The sequence below is a fragment of the Ranitomeya variabilis genome, chromosome 4 (assembly GCF_051348905.1).
Source record: "Ranitomeya variabilis isolate aRanVar5 chromosome 4, aRanVar5.hap1, whole genome shotgun sequence".
In the NCBI taxonomy this organism is placed as follows: domain Eukaryota; kingdom Metazoa; phylum Chordata; class Amphibia; order Anura; family Dendrobatidae; genus Ranitomeya; species Ranitomeya variabilis.
Window position 1 is genome coordinate 606,508,214 of NC_135235.1, and position 18,372 is coordinate 606,526,585.

General features: G+C 42.5%; 1 non-coding gene and 1 pseudogene across 1 annotated transcript; both read right to left on the reverse strand.

Moving 5' to 3' along the window:
- Positions 1 to 6,013: 6,013 nt before the first annotated feature.
- Positions 6,014 to 6,220, reverse strand: LOC143771345 (U2 spliceosomal RNA; annotated as a pseudogene).
- A 5,932-nt stretch (positions 6,221 to 12,152) lies between these two features.
- LOC143771324 (U2 spliceosomal RNA) lies at positions 12,153 to 12,346 on the reverse strand. Its single transcript, XR_013215082.1, has one exon. It is a non-coding gene; the product is annotated as a U2 spliceosomal RNA (small nuclear RNA).
- Between the last annotated feature and the right edge of the window lie 6,026 nt (positions 12,347 to 18,372).

An 18,372-nucleotide genomic window follows, 5' to 3' on the forward strand; every position in this document is an offset into this window, starting at 1 on the left:
TCAGGTTTAAAACTTTGCAGAAATTAAAAGGCAAGACCCATTAGGGTTTACCAAAACTCTGCGCCTCAGTCTTAAATCTCATCACTATGGTCTTCTTTAATAAATTTTACAATAAAAAAAATACAACATATTTCCAAAAATACAAAAAAACTATTACCATTTTATCACATCTTTCCACTTCATAAATTTCCACACACCCTCTGCATCCACACCCCTCTTTAAATCCCACTTATAATGAAAATACAATTTCTCCAGTACCATACGCACACAATCATTAACATCAAAATCCACATTCTTATACACATACAAATTTCTACTGTTCCACAACACTTCCTTTACACATGCCAAAAACACCCACATAATCCTTTCCTTATCACTTCCCACACAACCTAACCCAAACATAACAGTCTCATAACTCAACCTCTTAACCGCAGTCAAAACCTCACATAATCCACCCAACTTCCTCCATACTTCCTTTGCATAACCACACCCCCAAAACACATGACTCACTTCTTCATCATCACCACATCTATTCCTCGGACACCTCTCAGAAACCGCCAAACCCCTCCTCTTCTGCACACTCCTAACTGGCAAAACTCCATGTAAAGACATCCATACCAAGTCCTTCTGTTTATTGGACACATCATACTTCACCAACTTCCCCCACACTTCAGCTATCTCTTTCGACCTTAAACCATCTATCTCACACAATGCATTATCCACACACATCCTCTTTATCACGTTTTTCTTATCCACAAAACTATCTCTCTCAACACGCTCCAACTGAAATTTTAGAATGAATAACTCAATACTCGAATACCAACTCGGGCAAAGAAAAGAAACCGGCTTACATCTATCATGCTCCACCCATTTTAGACGGCGCATCATCGCCCCTGCCTTATATCTCGCCATACAAGCAGCTAAAGATTGTTTTTTCAAAAGCTGTACAAAAAAGCAAATCAAGTTCAAACCCAAAAAAGCCTCCAAATTGGGAAAACCTAAACCCCCATTCACTCTGCTCCTCAACAACAAAACCCGTTTAGCCTTTTCAATATTGCTCCCCCCAAAAAATACAAAAAGAAGTCTATTTATCCTTTTCAACATTAACACAGAAGGAGGAAAAACCAAAGCTAAGTAAAGTAACATAGGCAATATTACACTTTTCACGACCAATATTTTACCGGTAAACGATAATTCTCTTAACCTCCAAAAACCTAATTTTCTCCCAACTCTACTACCCAACTCCTCCCAACTTACTCTCCCTTTTAAATCTTCCTCAAAGCAAACCCCCAAAACCTTCAACCCCTCTCTGACACATTCAATATCCGGATCCACCATTACCTCCTTACCAAAAAACACCTTCGCTTTACTCTTACCCCAATTTATCTTAAACCCAGAAGCCATACAAAACAAATTAACTAATAATTTTACTCTTGTAAAGTCACCCACAGACTCACACAACACACACACATCATCCATGTAACCTAAAACCTTAATACTCCTGCCATCACTACCCGGAACCAAAAAACCCTTAATCACCTTATCCTTCCTAATCCTTTGTAACAACGGTTCTATCACGCTAATAAACAAAATAGGCGAGAGAGGACAGCCCTGCCTAACACCTGAACGAATCATAAAAGAATCTGTCATAAAGCCATTCACTTGCACCATACTACATGCACCCTCATACATACCCTCAATCATTCTAACCAACCTATCAGGAAAACCCAACATCCTTAAAACTGCAAACAAAAAAACATGCGCTACCCGATCATACGCTTTTTCGAAATCCTATGCACCAACAATCACACCCTTACCCCTACTCTTACAATCTTCCAAAACATCCCTCACAAAACCAATATTTTCATGAATTTTCCTCTTTGGTACAGCACACACTTGTTCCTCCCCAATCACACTGCCAATAACTACTTTCATACGACAAGCTAAGAGCTTTGCAAATAACTTATAATCCGCATTCAATAAAGTTATTGGCCTCCAATTCACTAACATCCTTCTGTCACCTTTTTTATAAAGGAGCACCACTAACCCTTCCTTCATTGCACCAGGCATCCTTCTTCCTGCAAACAAAAATCTCATCACTTCTAACAACTCATGACCCACCACATCCCTGTATTTAACATAAAAATCACACGGAATACCATCCAATCCAGGAGATTTATTCCGAGGAGAATTCTTTAACACATCATACAACTCATTCTCACCAATCTCATCCACCAACGCCATCCTGTCATACTCTGAAACAAAATTCTGTATCCCATTCAGAAACTCTATCTCACTTCCAGGATCACAATTCTTCTCCTCATACAAACGTTCATAAAAATCACGCACCTCCCTCAGAACTGATTCCCCGCACAACTCATCTCCGCTATCATTCAATATCACATTCATGTCTCTCTTCCCACTACACAACTTTTGAAAGAATAAACTCGTACATTTTTCATCCTCTTCTCTATATTTTACCTTGGACCTAAAAATAATCTCTTTCCCCCGCTCTATGAACCAATCATCCATCTCTTTCTTTAATTTCTCCAAATCCTTCTTCACGTCCACCCCAGCAGCGCGACATTCATACAAAAAGGCTAATCTCCTATTATAATTAGAAAACAGCAATCTTTTCTCCTTCGCTCTTGCATACCCAATTTTCCTAAAAAAACCCTTAATCCTAGCTTTAACCCACAACCACCATGCCACAACATCCTCAAAGCACCTTTTCTTTCTTACCCAAAAAACATATTTTTTAACAAAAACATCCTTAACACTCACTTCATCCAAAATACTCGTATTCAAACGCCAAACCCCCTTACCGTAGGCAAAACCATTCACCTCAAACACCCCGAACAAACACTCATGATCTGAAAAACTAACTCTCTCTTGCCAATAGTTCACACATTTTCCAGCACTGCTAGAGAAAAAAAAATAATCCAGCCTTGAGTCTGTAAGCCCATCATCCGCATGAAAAGTAAATGGACCAGGCACCTCAGCAACAGCATCCTGGAGTGAAAAGTCAGACATCATGCGTTTCCACAGGTTACCTGTCACATCGACGTTAGACTCATAAGAGCCTGCTCTTGCCTGTTTATGCAATATACAATTAAGGTCCCCTACAATCCAAACTGGAACTTTCCCATGTAAAAAAACCTTCAATTTCTCAAACAATAGCAAACGTTCTTTCTTCTCCGCATTTGCATATATGCAAAGTATCTTGAATACCCAGCCTCGGAAGTCCAACAAAAAACAAATACATCTCCCTTCTTCAATTACAATGGACTGCTTGATGAGAATGTCTTTATTTTGGATCAAAATTCCCACTCCGTCATTCCGGTTAACATTTGAAAAAGACCAAAAAGCTTCACCCCGCCATTCTGATTTTTTAGGGGACTTAGAAAGCCCACATTCCTGCACACAAATGATATCACTGCCCTTAGAGGCCAAAAAGTCCAAGACAGCAGCCCTCTTAGCCGCAGAAGCAAACATCCTGACATTAAGGGAAATGATCTTCAAAAGCATCACCATAGTGAAGTGTCAGTGTTATAGAGGCCACCTAGCAAACCCTTTTTTAGGGAAAGGAACATGAACATCAGGTATCTGTATCCGCAAACTGAGTAATCTTCTCATATTCAGCTACTTTCGCCTCACTGAGAAAACCCTCGCTGGGAGATATAGGTGCTGTTTTATAGCCATCTGAGCCATCAGAGTCCGCATCAGAAACCGCCAATAATGTATCAAAAGGATTCTGGGAATGAAAAGGTCTTGGTTTCTCAGTGCTTTTTAATCTCTTCACTGTTTTCCCAGCCTTTTTCTTTGCTGCTATAAATTTTTGCACAATTACATTATGCCTCCCAACAGTCACCATCTCCTCCGGAGAGGAGGGACACTGAATATCCTCTTCATCTTCAGAGACCGCCCTAGCCTCCATTTCTTCTGGGCTATCATACTCCTGGATGTCCTCACTGGGATTTACATCCACTTCCTGCACCTGTGGCTGTTCCACAACACAAGGCATCACTTGCGGCTGATTTGCATCTGAGGTCTCTGCCACATTAACAATAGGGCTTATGGGAGCAGCCATGACCGCTATAGCGGCCTCCCCACCACCAACAGATTCAGCCCGACTTTTACCATCTAGGGTCTGCAACTCCCCACGTCTCTCTTCTCTGGCCTCCCATCTTCTCCTATTCAGCCTGTCCACCATACTCTGCCTGCCCAGGTCAGGACAATTTCTACATGTATGGTCAGTACCGCCACACAGATCACACACTGGCGGGTAAGGACAGTCCCCAGCTTCATGACCAACACGTTTGCAATTACGACATGTCTTTCCATGGGAACACTGCTCCTTAACATGACCGTATCTGAAACATTGTCTACAAAAAGATGGTTGACCTGGATAGTGCAGGAATCCTTTGTTTCCTCCGATAGAGAAATTAGCAGGGGGGTGCATAATTCCTCCAATACCTTCGGAATCAGGCTTAAACCGCACGAAGTACTTCACATTGCCATTGAACACACCGAAGACGTTTTTTTGCTGAACACCCCCTCTGATGGCAGAACAGTATCTAGACAAAAAGGCTTTAACCAAAGACGACTCCACAAAAGGATTGTACATATGTACCATCAATGGCTTTTCTACCTCCGCAAAAAGGGCCTTCACTTGGACATGATCCAACACCGCATCCCCTCTTTTCTCCTTTAGACACTGATAAAAATTCAGACTATCCTCCTCCCGGTAAAAAGACACATCAAACGTACCTGAAGAAGTGAATTCCTGGATACAAAACACGTGGTCCAACTCGAAACCAGCCAGTCCAATGATTATGTCGTTGCATATATAGCCAAGATTCAATTGATACCTGTGTCCAACTTCAACTTCCAGCCTCACCGTATTCCGAATAGCAGCCATTGTCGATCCAAAATGCCCAAAGCACGATCACCACTCGATACACGCCAAAGGTCACCCTCTGCGTACCGCACCCTCCAGCCAAGACCAGGGCAATAAACCCCGATCGCAGCCAAAAGGCCGAGAAGCGATCCTGAACCCGCTGTGCCCCGTGGGCCGCACCAAGGCCTACCACCAATACCCATTGTGGAGACAGAGCAAAAGATTGCCGCAGGGAGGACATTTTCAGAAACTCTGGAGGCCTTCTCAATGACAGTTCTGCTGTCAATGACAGTTCTGCTGTGTATGTGTGTCTGTGTGTGAGAGACAGACAGAGAGTGTGTGTGTCTGTCTGTCTGTCTGTCTGTCTGTGTGTGTTTGTTCAAGCTGTGCACGACGCGTTTTGAATCTGCATAACTCCGCCTACTTTGACCACACCCTCCAGCCAGCCCCATTGTGACAGCACATGAATGTTCAGTGCTAAGATTCTATCTACTGCAGGCAGCGCACCTGGTTGGTGAAAAGCATTAGAATGCTCACACACACAGGTGTAGATGGACAAGACAAGCCTATTCAAGATCAGCACAGGCACCATTTTTACTTATTTTTTTCTTTTAAAAATGCATAGAATACAACGCATTGAAAAGCCGGTGGTCCACAAGAGGGAGACAATGTTTCAAAAAAGAATTCCTGCGGTCAGAAATGCAGTATGTATGGCAGAACTACTCATTGGATACTTCAATTTAAATAGCAAGGGCTGACAGACAGCAGGGGCCTAGTTTGGTAGCCGACACAGTATATTTGCAACACTGTAAGAAAGGCCTAATAGAGGCCTATATCTTAACACACCTGTTGCAGCAACCAGTAAAGACAAATTGATTGATTGATTGATTGATTGATTGCATATTGAATGCAATGCAATGTTTGACAGACATAGGTGAAAGCAAGGCCAGGCAAGGCACAGAAAATGTTGCAATTGGCCAGGAGAAATCAAACAAAATGCTACACTTGGCCTGAGAAAAGTGCTTATTTGACCCTGAAATCAATTCACATAAAGGGTTAAAAGACAACTTGCGTTGATTTCAATTCAATCTGTTTTTAGAAACTGGATCAGAGAAGGAGTGCACTGGTCCCGGAGATACTGCAATAACGGGTCAATGCGTGGAGTGGACAGAGCAAGCTCTTCTTCCATCTCCCTGTTCCAAAAATCCATTTAATATATGGTCCCCAAATAGGGGACGTATCAGATATTAAACTGATAAGAACAGATTTTTTTTTTTTTTTTTTCCCTCAGATGGGGAATTTCACGGTCTAGAAAACCATAACCGAAGAAACATACCCAAACAGCTGTGTCAAAATTCAAACACAAAAAGCCGTTCCCATCATCATCGGAAAAATTTTCTTTCTTTTTTCAAAATACATATTTACACAACAGAAAAAACAATCAAGAAGTATTAACAAAATATCTCCACTTCTTTACCTTCCAAATGCCTTCAGCATCAAGCTCCCCTCTCCTCTTCACCTCCCACAAATAACAAACATACAATTTCCCCAAAATCACCTTTACACAATCCTTAACTAAAATAGCTTTCCTCTTGAAAACATACACATTCCTTACATCCCACAACACTTCCTTTATACACGCAAGCATCAACCACAACACTCTTCCTCTCTCCCCATCACACATTCCCAAACCAAACATGAACACCTCAAAAGATAACAGGCTCACACCACCCAATTCTTTACATAAAGGCCCCATCCTTGCAATCACATTCCTAGCATACTTACAATTCCAGAAAACATGTATCACACTCTCACTTCCACCACAACCCTCTCTCGGACACATCTCACTTCTCACCAAACCACGGTTCCTTTGAAATTCTCTAACAGGTAAAACTCCATGCAATGACTGCCACACAATCTCACTCTGCCTATTTGTCATACCATCCATTCGTACCCTCTTCCACACTTTCTGTACATCCAACCCTCTAACCATATTTATTCCACACTCCATCTCTCTACTCTCAATCATCCTATACACAGCCTTCTTATTACTCAACAACCTAATATCCACATCACACAGCTCATACTTCACCAAAAATTTATAAACCCACACATACCATACAGGCACTTCAAAAGCCACCGGACACCGCAAATCTCTCTCCCACCACTTTAAACGAAACAAATAAGCCCCAAACAAATACCTACACATACATGAATATTTTCCATCCGCCCTAATCATCCTCAACACATACACCACACTATTTACACCAAAAAACACTTCAAGGTTAGGAAAATTCAAACCACCTTTCTCCAAATGCTTCATCAAAGTTTCTCTCTTAGCCCTCTCCATTCTAGAATTCCATAAAAAAACAAACAGTACCCTATTTAACCCCCTCAGACACATATACTCTGGTGGAAAAACCAGAGCAATATACAAAAAAATAGGCAACACCACACTCTTTATAATCAAAATTTTCCCAAAAAAAGTAAGGTTTCTCAACCTCCAAAAGCACAACTTCCTTTCAACTTTCTCTTTCGCATCATCCCAACATTCCTTCCCATCCAGTCTCTCAGAAAACTTTACACCCAACACCTTAATAGGCCCCTTTACTTCATTCACACCAACATCCTTACTCAAAGATCCTCCCCCAAAACTCTTACATTCACTTTTCTCCCAATTAACTTTAAAAGCAGACGCACCACAAAAAAAGGACACTAATAACTTTACCCGCCTCACTGAACATTCCGAATCACATAATACACACACGTCATCCATATAACCACTAACCTTCCACTCCCTACCCCCTCCACCCGGCACTTGTACACCCCGAATCACCTTATCCTTTCTCAACATACAAAGCAACGGTTCAATAGCACAAATAAAAGCCACAGGGGACAAAGGACACCCCTGACGCACACCCGAAAAAACATTCACTCTCCTCCCAACATAACCATTCATCAAAACACAGCTATAAATATTCCTATATAAACTTCTCACTCTCCCAACAAACTCAGCCGGAAAACCCATTTTTAACAACACTCTAAACAAAAAACTATGCGACAACCTATCATACGCTTTTTCAAAATCTAAACTTAACAAAAACACACCTCTCTTGCGACTCTTACAATCCCACAAACAATCCCTCAACATGCACACACACTCATGTATACGCCTTCCAGGCACCGCACAACACTGTTCATCCCCAATCACACTCCCTATCACATCACGCATTCTATTTGCCATTACTTTTGCATAGATCTTATAATCGCAGTTTAACAACGTTATCGGTCTCCAATTCTTTATATTTCTCAAATCTCCTTTCTTTGGTATTAACACAACCATTCCCGCACGCATACTCTCAGCTACCTTCACATTTGCCCACATATATTTACAAACCTCCACAAAATCCTTACCAATCACCTCCCACATCACTCGATAAAACTCTACCGGAAGACCATCTTCCCCCGGCGTTTTATTTAACGCCATACTATTCATCACCTTCCATACCTCATCATCTGTCAACTCACTCATCACACTCCCTTTCTCTACCTCACTCAACTTATTCTCTAGCACACTCAACACTTCATTTTCCAAATTTCCATCCCTCCACTTCACCGCATACAGATCCTCATAAAACTTTGCTACTTCCTCACACATATCTTCCCCATATATTTCTCTCCCGTCAGCCCCACACAGCACATTCATACTTTGTTTCTCCCCAAAAACCTTCTTGAAAAAAAAACGTGAGCATTTCTCATCATGCTCCAATCTATCAACCTTAGACCTAAAAACAATACTCCTTCCCCTCTCCATCAAAAATTCATGAATTTCCTTTTTAACCAACAAAATCTCCTCCTCCACCACCACTCCTCCTTCCCTCAATTTATATAAAAAATTTAAACGCGCATTTAAAGCTTCAAATTTTTCTCTCTTAATTGCAGCAACCTTATAACCTAAATCTTTAAAGAAAAATTTGAAAAATTTGGTCTGTTTTTTGACCCAATCCCACCAATCACACACATCCCGAAAACCACTCTTACCCTTACACCACTCTTTATATTGTCTTGCATACATCTTTCTCACTTCCACATTCTCCAACAAGCTACTATTTAATTTCCATAAGCCCCTACCAAACACCCCATTTACATCTATATCCACTTCACATGACACACACACATGATCTGAAAACAAAACATTCTCCTGCTTATAACTAATAGAAGCCATATTTTTGGAAACAAAACAATAGTCCAATCTAGATTGTATTTTTCCACTCTCAGAAAAAAAGGTATTCAACAAAGGATTCACCTTACACAAACGCTGCATATCTCTCAACCCAAAATCACCAACCAAATCTAATAAAACCTTTCCAGACACATCCACATTCGCTTTCCCCACATCACAATTCATATCACCCACAATCACCACAGGCATTCTCCCCGGCACAAAAAACTTAATTTTTTCAAATAAATTTTTCCGCTCATTCTTATCCACCGGTGCATAAACATTAATAACGCAAAATTTAACATTTCTATACACAAAATTTGCTAATATACACCTACCCACCTCAATAACCACATAATCATTCAAAACAACCTCCCGCCCCTTTACCAAAAATCCCACACCATCATTCTTATTACATGCACTCCCCGACCATACAGATGCCCCATAAGGCCATTCATCCCCTTTCACACCATCCACCACCCCACACTCTTGCAAACAAAAAATTGATGCATTTTTCATAGCTAAAAAATCAAAAATTGCAGCCCTTCTGCACCTATTTTTAAATACTCTCACATTTTGAGAGATTATAGTGAAAACCATACTTAAAAAAGTCCAAGCACTATACAAAAACAGAAAGCCTTTGACTTAAGTCAAAGCTCTAAAGACAGAGGAAAAAAAAAAAACTTATGCATAATTCCAGACAATTTTAAACAGTCCCCCCACCATCGCCCTCCACCATCTGCAGTGAGTGGCTAGTTTCCGACCCGCTGGCCTCTCCACTCTCACTCCACCTTGGCTTCTTGACACCTGCTTTCCTCTGAGGTGCCACACCTTCTTTTTCTTCGTCACTTTCCCCACCACCCTCCCTGTGACACTTTTCACTCCCTCCACCATCATCCGACCAAAACTCTTCAATAACCTCCGGGTCTGAGAGATGTTCAGAACTTTCCACAGTTTCCATACATTCCGCAACATCTTCAGCGTCCCGAAGCTGCAACATGTCCGGGCGCTCCCCTCCTACCGCCCCTTCAAAGCCTCTTTCCACTTTCTTCAATTCCCTTCTAAGCTCCTTCTCCAAATTCTTCTTATATCCAGCAGGTGCCAGGAGAACGTCATCAGGAGCCTGAGAGGCAAGATATTCCCTCCGCCTCCTCTCCTCCCTCTCCACTCTGGCAGTCTCACGCTTCATCCGTTCCGCCATCCTCCTCCTTTCCTCCTCCTCCTTCCATTCTTTATCCGATTTCCTGGGCATAGCCCTCGGACAATCCTTGAACATGTGATCTTCGCTACCACACATATCACAGGACTTGGGTCTCGGGCACTCGCCCGCCACATGTCCCTCCCTTCCACAATTGCGGCAACACTGCCCTTTTTTACATGTAGCCTGCACATGGCCAAAGGAAAAGCACTTCCTGCAAAACATGGGCTGCCCTGCATAAGACAGGAAACCCCTATGTCCCGCCACGGAGAAGTTCGCCGGAGGATGCCTGAAGCCTCCCACACTCTCGGGGTCCTTCTTAAGTTTCACACGAAACTTATACTTACAGTTGAAAATCCCCAGACAGTTCACCTGCCTCTCTCCTTTCCGTACATATTCGCAATACCGCGAAAGGAAGCCCTCCAGTAAAACTGGGTCCGTAAAAGGGTTATACACAGTTACCCACACAGTTTTCTCTTGCAGCCCAAACAAAGGCTCAAACTATTCCTTCCAAGAAGGGATCTTTAGAATGACTCCGCAGCCATTCAAACACATCAAGGCAGACATTTTCTTCTACAAAAGTCACATCATAAGTCCCTTGCCTAGGAAACTCATTGACGCTGTAGAAATCCCCTCGCCTTGCCCCAGCTTTACCTTCCAGAAGATCCTGCACGACAAACTTCACGGTATTCCTCTCAGAACTCCTTGCGTCCACTCCAATTCGGATGGTGTTCCTGACGAAATTCATGCTTCCAAATAACTGTCGGTATAAACCACAGATGACGCAAAATCCTTTGCAAAAAGGCCTGGATTCCTCCAGATAACTCGCACCAAATTCAGCTGCAACCAAAATGATCGCAGCCAAAAGGCCGAGAAGCGATCCTGAACCCGCTGTGCCCCGTGGGCCGCACCAAGGCCTACCACCAATACCCATTGTGGAGACAGAGCAAAAGATTGCCGCAGGGAGGACATTTTCAGAAACTCTGGAGGCCTTCTCAATGACAGTTCTGCTGTCAATGACAGTTCTGCTGTGTATGTGTGTCTGTGTGTGAGAGACAGAGAGTGTGTGTGTCTGTCTGTCTGTCTGTCTGTGTGTGTTTGTTCAAGCTGTGCACGTCGCGTTTTGAATCTGCATAACTCCGCCTACTTTGACCACACCCTCCAGCCAGCCCCATTGTGACAGCACATGAATGTTCCGTGCTAAGATTCTATCTACTGCAGGCAGCGCACCTGGTTGGTGAAAAGCATTAGAATGCTCACACACACAGGTGTAGATGGACAAGACAAGCCTATTCAAGATCAGCACAGGCACCATTTTTACTTATTTTTTTCTTTTAAAAATGCATATAATACAACGCATTCAAAAGCCGGTGGTCCACAAGAGGGAGACAATGTTTCAAAAAAGAATTCCTGCGGTCAGAAATGCAGTATGTATGGCAGAACTACTCATTGGATACTTCAATTTAAATAGCAAGGGCTGACAGACAGCAGGGGCCTAGTTTGGTAGCCGACACAGTATATTTGCAACACTGTAAGAAAGGCCTAATAGAGGCCTATATCTTAACACACCTGTTGCAGCAACCAGTAAAGACAAATTGATTGATTGATTGATTGATTGCATATTGAATGCAATGCAATGTTTGACAGACATAGGTGAAAGCAAGGCCAGGCAAGGCACAGAAAATGTTGCAATTGGCCAGGAGAAATCAAACAAAATGCTACACTTGGCCTGAGAAAAGTGCTTCTTTGACCCTGAAATCAATTCACATAAAGGGTTAAAAGACAACTTGCGCTGATTTCAATTCAATCTGTTTTTAGAAACTGGATCAGAGAAGGAGTGCACTGGTCCCGGAGATACTGCAATAACGGGTCAATGCGTGGAGTGGACAGAGCAAGCTCTTCTTCCATCTCCCTGTTCCAAAAATCCATTAAATATATGGTCCCCAAATAGGGGACGTATCAGATATTAAACTGATAAGAACAGATTTTATTTTTTTTTTTTTTAAACCATTCAGGTTTCAAACATAGTCAAATGTCAGGAGTCAAACCCAGAAGGGCAAAACCACCTGACGAGACTATCACAAAACTCATCATAATGGCCATATTTTATTTAGCACACCAAAACAATCCATAATACAAGATCAGCAGAATAACATGAAAACCCAACAAAATTCACACACCCGCCACCCAATGCTTCCACTTCAAAAATTTCCAATTACCTTCAGCATCCACACCTCTATCAGCATCCCACCTATAGCAAAAATACAACTTATCCAATACCATTCTCACACAATCATCTATCTCAAACACTTCTTTCTTATAGACATACAAATTCCTCACATCCCACAAAACTTCCTTCACACATGCCAAAAATAACCATAACAACCTATCGCTTCTCCTACTCAACCTACAAAGACCAAACATAACAATTCCTAAGTTCAAACTCCTAATCCCAGTCAGACCCGAACACATCCTGCCTAATCTATTCCATACATCTCTTGCATACCTACAAGACCAAAAAACATGACATACATCCTCATCATCTCCACATCCAACCCTAGGACACCTTTCAGAAGGTACAAGACCTCTCCTCTTCTGCACACTCCTAACTGGCAAAATACCATGCAAGGACATCCAAACAAGGTCCTTCTGCTTATTAGTCAAATCGTACTTAGAAACTTTCCCCCACACAACTTCCGCCTCAGCAGATTTCAAACCATTAATCTCACTTATAGACCCATCCACACACATCCTCTTAATTGACTTTTTCATACTTACAAACTGTTCCATTTTAACGTTTTCCAATCTATACTTCCTCACAAACCGCTCAACATACAAATACCATTCAGGACAGAAAAAACCAAAGGGTTTACTTCTATCAGGAACCACCCACTTCAAACGACCCAATACAGAACCTGCCAAGTACCTCAACATACAGGCAGTCTTGGAAGACTTAGAAAGGGACCCAACAAAAAAACTAATATAATTAATCCCCAAAAAAACCTCCAAATTGGGAAAATCCAGTCCTCCAGCTTCCCTCCTCTTTACCAATATATCTCGCTTTGCCTTCTCCATCCCAGACCCCCATAAGAACAAAAACAGAATCCAATTGACCTTTTTTAACATCACGTTAGACGGAGGAAACACCAAAGCAATATATAAAATCATGGGCAAAACAACACTCTTAACAACAAGCACTTTACCAGTAAAGGACAAATCCCTTAAACGCCAAAAATCAAGCTTCTTAGAAATCCTACGTCCTAATTCCACCCAACACTCATCCCCATTCAAACTCTCACTAAAATCCACCCCCAACACCCTAATACTATCACCAGCTAATACCATACCACAATCCACTAAAGAAACATGTTTAAAGAAAACCTTCATATTACTTTTCCCCCAATTAATCTTAAATGCAGAAGCAATGCAGAAAAGACTAACCAATAACTTCACTCTGGCAACTTCACAAACCGAATCACAGAAAACACAAATATCATCCATATAACCCAACGCCTTTAAAAACCTTCCATCACTCCCCGGAACCAAAAAACCTCTAAAAACCTTATCCTTTCTCAACATCACCAAAAGCGGCTCAATAGCACATATGAACAAGATGGGCGACAAAGGACACCCCTGCCTTACCCCAGAAAGAATATCAAAAGGAACAGTAAAAAAACCATTCACCAACACTCTACTTTTAGCCCCCTCATACATACCAAACAACAAATCAACAAACCTATCTGGAAACCCCATACGCCTCAACACTTTAAATAAAAACACATGAGCCACCCGATCAAACGCTTTCTCAAAATCTAAAGCACAAACAATCACACCACACTTCCTAGCTTTACAATCCCCCAACATATCCCGTACTAACGCCACATTATCATGAATCTTTCGCCCAGGCACTGCACAAACCTGATCTTCATGTATAACATGACCCACCACCTCTCTCATACGATTTGCCATTAATTTAGAAAAAATTTTGTAGTCAGTGTTCAAAAGAGTAATGGGTCTCCAATTACCCAAAATACGCCTATCACCCTTCTTGAAAATTAACACCACCACCCCTTGCTTCATACTCTCAGTCATCCTTGCACCCCCAAAAATCATACTCATCACTTCCACCACATCACCACCAATCACTTCCCAGTACTTCTCATAAAATTCCCAAGGAATCCCGTCATGACCAGGAGCTTTATTTTTGGCTGCCTTAGATACAATCCCTCCAATTTCCTCCTTTGTAACTTCCCCCATTAGAAACTGAAACTCACCCTCCGGGACAAACCTCTCTATCACATCCAAAAACTCATCATCAACACCCAAATCACAAAATTTCCTTTCATATAAACCACTATAAAATTCAGCCACCACCTTCAAAACTTCCATACCACGCACCTCACAATTATTCCCATCCAACAACACATTCATGTCCCTTCCACCACTACACATCTTTTTGAAAAAGAAACGAGAACACTTTTCATCTTTCTCTCTCACTTCCACTCTTGATCTGAAAATAATCTTCTTACCTTCCTCTCCAAGCCAACCATTCATCTCCTTTTTTGCCCGCTCCAAATCATTCTGCACATCCAAACCCAAAGATTTGCATTTATGCAAATAAGAAATTCTCCCAGCATGCCTCTTATACAACAACCTCCTATTCCTTGCCCTTGCATACCCCAAGTGCCTGAAAAAACCACCTATTTTAATTTTAACCCAGTCCCACCACAATAAAAGATTTGAAAAACAGCCTTTCTTCCTACACCAAAAAGCATACTTTCTCTCAAACGCCCTCCTTACATTCACATCATGCAACATACTAACAATCATCCGCCACACACCCCGGCCATGGAAAACATTATGAACCTCAAACACTCCAGACAAACATTCATGATCAGAAAACCCCACCCGCTCCTGCTCATACTTCACACACTTAACCGCAAAAGATGTGTAAAAGAAAAAATCCAAACGAGACTCAGTGCACCCATCATCCGCATGATAAGTAAAAGGGCCAGGACTAACTTCCACTGCATCTTTAAGTGAAAAATCAGACACCAGCTGCTTCCACCTGTTACCTGTAACATCTACCCTGGATACATAAGACCCAGCCCTGGCATCTTTCTCCAGGATACAGTTCAAATCCCCCACAACAAAGGTTGGAAGTTTGCCATGCAAAAAAAATGTCAGTTTATCAAACAGAGCAAGCCTGGCATTTTTATCAGCATGTGCATAAATATTAATCAACTTAAAATCCCACCCCCTACAAGAAAGAAGCAGACATACACACCTTCCATCCTCCACCACAACACTTTGTTTTAACACAATATCCTTATTCCTAAACAATACCCCAATCCCATCATTCTTATTCACCAAAGAAAAAGACCATATAGCCTCACCAAACCTCCATTCATTCTTCTTAGGACACCTATTCAGACCACACTCCTGCACACATACAATATCACCCCCTTTCAAACTCAAAAAATCTAGAATAGATGCACGCCTAGCCGGAGACTGAAAAACTCTCACATTTTGAGAGATAATTTTTAAACGCATAGCCATATAGCTATCTCAGGAAAAAAAGAAAAAAAGAAAAGAAACACCAAGCGTTCAAGTTCCACTGGGGAAGCCAGTTAACCTCTCCAGGTCAGCCACCTTCTCATCGCTGAGATAACCTTGCCCCGGAGACACTGGAGCCATCACCGGAAGGAGAGGGGGGTCAGGGAGCTCAGGGGGGGGAACTGCATCATCTCCAAGTATGTCAAAACGATTCTCAGTTACAATAGGCTTGATATCCTTCCTCTTCAACCTCTTCACCTGTTTTGCAGCTGACTTTTTGGACACTGCCTGATAAACAAAAGCAGCACTCTCTGCTTTAGCAAACAGAGAAGACAAGTCAATATTGGGGGATTCAAACTGCACAATCTCTGCAGAAGCACCGGCATCTTCCTGAGCCTCCATGCTTGGACTATCAAACTCCGCCAGACTTGTACAGGGCGTCTCCTCCACCATTTCCGGACTAGCTATTATAGCCTCCACCACAGGAATTCCATCACTCTCAGCCACCAATTGCAACTCCATGGATTCCACAGGAGCCACGGTACTACTACCCACATCAGGTTCCTCCAGAGGGTCTAAGACAGGACTCACTCCAACTTCTGGCCCCGCCTCCTCCGCAGCTAAGACAGTCTGGCCTTCAGCAGGCGCGACAGGCGTGGCAAACAACCTGGCAGTCTGTCTAGCAAAACGGGCATTATCGGAAGCATACTGCTGCCTAAGCCCCGGACACATCTTACAAGTGTGTTCACGGCTCCCACACAAATCACAAGCCGGGGGATAAGGACAACCAGCCGTTTCATGTCCCGACCTCTTGCAATTCCTACATGTAGTGCCATGGGTACATTGCTCTTTCACATGCCCATATCGGAAACATGTCCTACAAAAGGTCGGCTGACCAGGGTAATGCAAAAATCCCTTATTACCACCAACAGAGAAATTTGCTGGGGGATGCATTATACCCCCTATGCCGTCTGGGTCAGGCTTAAAGCGTACCCAGAATTTATGCTTCCCATTGAACACCCCAAAGCAATTTCGCTGCATCGGCCCCATTCGCACAGACGAACAATATCTGGCAAGAAAGGCTTTCAACAAGGCAGAGTCAATAAAGGGGTTATAGCAATGCAGAAGCAAAGGCCTCTCAATTATAGAAAAAAGAGGAGCCACAGTCACATACTTCAATGAAGGATGATCCACATTCTCCCTCAAGAGCTGAAAAAAGTTCAAACAATCCTCCTCCTGATAAAAGGTAATATCGTACTGACCGGAAGATGGAAAATCCTGGATACAAAAGACTTTACCCAAATCGATAAGTGCCAGTTCCTTGAGGATGTCTTCCACGATGAAGGAAAGCTGCAAGCCATACTTCTTTTCCGGAGAAATGGTCAAACGCACAGTGTTGCGAATAGCTGCCATGTCAGCAAAGAGTGCCCGAAGCACAAGATCGCCACTCACGGACGCCGGAGAAACTCCACGCCAAGAAAACCCCGCAGCCCAGACCAGGGTTATTCACCTTGATCTAAGCCATGAGGCCGAGAAGCGATCCTGAACCCGCTGTGCCCCGTGGGCCGCACCAAGGCCTACCACCAATACCCATTGTGGAGACAGAGCAAAAGATTGCCGCAGGGAGGACATTTTCAGAAACTCTGGAGGCCTTCTCAATGACAGTTCTGCTGTCAATGACAGTTCTGCTGTGTATGTGTGTCTGTGTGTGAGAGACAGACAGAGAGTGTGTGTGTCTGTCTGTCTGTCTGTGTGTGTTTGTTCAAGCTGTGCACGACGCGTTTTGAATCTGCATAACTCCGCCTACTTTGACCACACCCTCCAGCCAGCCCCATTGTGACAGCACATGAATGTTCAGTGCTAAGATTCTATCTACTGCAGGCAGCGCACCTGGTTGGTGAAAAGCATTAGAATGCTCACACACACAGGTGTAGATGGACAAGACAAGCCTATTCAAGATCAGCACAGGCACCATTTTTACTTATTTTTTTCTTTTAAAAATGCATAGAATACAACGCATTGAAAAGCCGGTGGTCCACAAGAGGGAGACAATGTTTCAAAAAAGAATTCCTGCGGTCAGAAATGCAGTATGTATGGCAGAACTACTCATTGGATACTTCAATTTAAATAGCAAGGGCTGACAGACAGCAGGGGCCTAGTTTGGTAGCCGACACAGTATATTTGCAACACTGTAAGAAAGGCCTAATAGAGGCCTATATCTTAACACACCTGTTGCAGCAACCAGTAAAGACAAATTGATTGATTGATTGATTGATTGATTGCATATTGAATGCAATGCAATGTTTGACAGACATAGGTGAAAGCAAGGCCAGGCAAGGCGCAGAAAATGTTGCAATTGGCCAGGAGAAATCAAACAAAATGCTACACTTGGCCTGAGAAAAGTGCTTCTTTGACCCTGAAATCAATTCACATAAAGGGTTAAAAGACAACTTGCGCTGATTTCAATTCAATCTGTTTTTAGAAACTGGATCAGAG